Genomic DNA, 2620 nt, shown 5'->3' with positions numbered 1-2620 from the left:
GGGACGCAAAGACTTTTCTTTTACCTTATATGAGGCAAGGGGCTGTTCCTCCATCAGAGCGGCACGTCTGGGAAAGCCTCCCGAACCGCCTGATTGGCTGCTGTAAGAGCCCCCGTGACCCGAGCCGTGACCTGCGGTGTGTGAGGATGAGAAGGGACGGGGAGGGAGGGCTCAGGATTGGGGGCCGGGCCCGCAGTCTCAGCCTAAGGAAAGCACGTTTGACAATTTTCATATTTCTTCTAAATTTGGAGATTTCTGCCCGCGCTGGAGTCTTGGCCGGCCTCTCTGAGAGTCCATGTGGAAACCATTAACAACAGAAAGGGCTCCTTGCCATTCCTGCCTGGGAACACACGGCCTCTGCGCAGACACAGTGATTTCAAATAATTAACTTCCTCTCAAAAGGCACTGTGCTTCCCCATATGGGAAAGCATTTGCTTACAGAATGCTGAGAATCGTATACAAGTCACAGGGAGAAGGAGTTAGAGAGGGGGGTGAGGGGAAAAGTGGAGAAAGAGGATTGTTTATTTTCTCAAAGGAGGCAGAATCGCAAAAAAACGGGGTCTCCCGACAAAGTCTTTCCCTCCTGGTGGATGTTTGATCTGTAATCAGAAACGTCATGAGAAATTAGAATTAATTTCAGGCAGAACTGTAAACATTACATCACAGTGTAAAAGACTGCCCTTATTAAAATAAAGGGTGTTTATTTACACGAACCTTTATTTGTATCCATGAAGCCTTTTACTTCCAAAATAGGTGCTTTAGACTATTGAAAATATTTTCTTAAAAAAGGTTCTTTAAAGAACATCACAGTAAAACCTTCATTAGGGATTAAAAAAGATCAATTTATGCCATCACTGTCAAACATTTTAGTGAATTTTCTGTTTCTAAGTTCAAGTTCAGTCTTTATAGCCTGCAAATCAGGGGCGCCGCTAGGGGGGGGAAAGTTAGGGTGATTCTAAGGGCCCACACCATTTTGGAGCCCCCAAAGACACTATTAGGGGCCTGCTCTTTACTTTTGTTTGGAAATTAACCCCCCACACCCGCTTTTCATTTTCGTTCATGAACCAATCCCCCCTCTGCTCTTCACTTTCGTTCGAGATCAACCCCCCAAACCCGCTCATTACTTTCATTTACGAACCAATCCCCCCTCTGCTCTTCACTTTCGTTTGCGATCAACCACCTACACCCGCTCTTCACTTTCATTCACGAACCAATCCCCCCTCTGCTCTTCACTTTCGTTTGCGATCAACCACCTACACCTGCTCTTCACTTTCATTCACGAACCAATCCCCCCTCTGCTCTTCACTTTCGCTTGCGATCAACCACCTACACCCGCTCTTCACTTTCATTCACAAACCAATCCCCCCTCTGCTCTTCACTTTCGTTTGCGATCAACCACCTACACCCGCTCTTCACTTTCGTTCAAGAACCAATCACCCCTCTGCTCTTCACTTTCGTTTGCGATCAACCCCCCACACCCGCTCTTCACTTTCGTTCACAAACCAATCCCCCCTCTGCTCTTCACTTTCATTCGTGATTCCCCTACCCCACCCACTCTTCACTTTCGTTCATGACACCCTTCCACTTTCATCCTATAAAAAAGCTTTCATAGGGCCCTTACTGGCCAGCGGCGTCCCTGATGCAAATAAAAATAACCTGAAGCAATTTTGGCAACTGAATAATAAATAAATAAGGCAGCATGGTGGCTCAGTGGTTTGGACTCAAAACCACTGTTTGGGTCAGTTGACATTTCAGTGTGGAGTTTGCATGTTCTCCCCATGTTGGCAAGAGTTTCTTCGGGGTGCTCTGGTTTCCCCCATAAACCACAGCATGCGCTGTAGGTGAATTGAATAAAGTAAATTGGCTGTAGTGTATGTGTGTGACTGTATATAGGTGTTTCTCAGTACTGGGTTGTGGCTGGAAGGACATCCGCTGTGTAAAACACATGTTAAAATAGTTGGTGGTTCATTCCGCTGTAGTGAAGCGACTAAGCTGAAGGAAAATTAATGAATGATTGAATAAAATTATGAATGAAAAAATTAAGTGTCATGATGGTTGCAGTGTCGGAGAAATGTTGCATGCCAAATGTTATTGTGAATGTAGACTAAAATACAGCGACAATTTCCCAGATTTTCATGTTAACTTGCAATTATCCTAAATATTCTAGCTTAATATTCAGGTAAAACATACCAAACCATTGCTAGATCAACCCATTTATATTTTAGATTTTATGCTTATTTAACCTTTCCCATCCAAAAGGGAGAAGTGAAAGTCATGATCTTTTTTTTGGTAATTGTTTTACACTTATAAAATGGCTTCTGCTGCTCGTTTAAACTACTTATTTAGAACAAGCTGGAACACCATTCATATTTTTGTAGGGACTACCTAATTATTTTATGTTCAATCCACTTACATTTATAAAAATGATTAAGTAACTTAATTCATTTTTGTTGGGACAACATGAAGAAATTGTGAGGAACCCAGCATTTTTACAGTGTATCTTGTGGCAGAAACAATAACTTATAAAAGCAATCTTACAAAACCCAATTTATTAATCATAACTGTGGCATATAAACTCTGAATCCTAAAAATGCTCACTGAATTCAAACCTAACCGATCC

This window comes from Danio rerio, chromosome 14, assembly GCF_052040795.2.
Source record: "Danio rerio strain M-AB ecotype USA chromosome 14, GRCz13ab, whole genome shotgun sequence".
Classification (NCBI taxonomy): domain Eukaryota; kingdom Metazoa; phylum Chordata; class Actinopteri; order Cypriniformes; family Danionidae; genus Danio; species Danio rerio.
The sequence above is the reverse complement of the archived record's forward strand: the minus strand, read 5'-3'. Positions refer to the sequence as shown.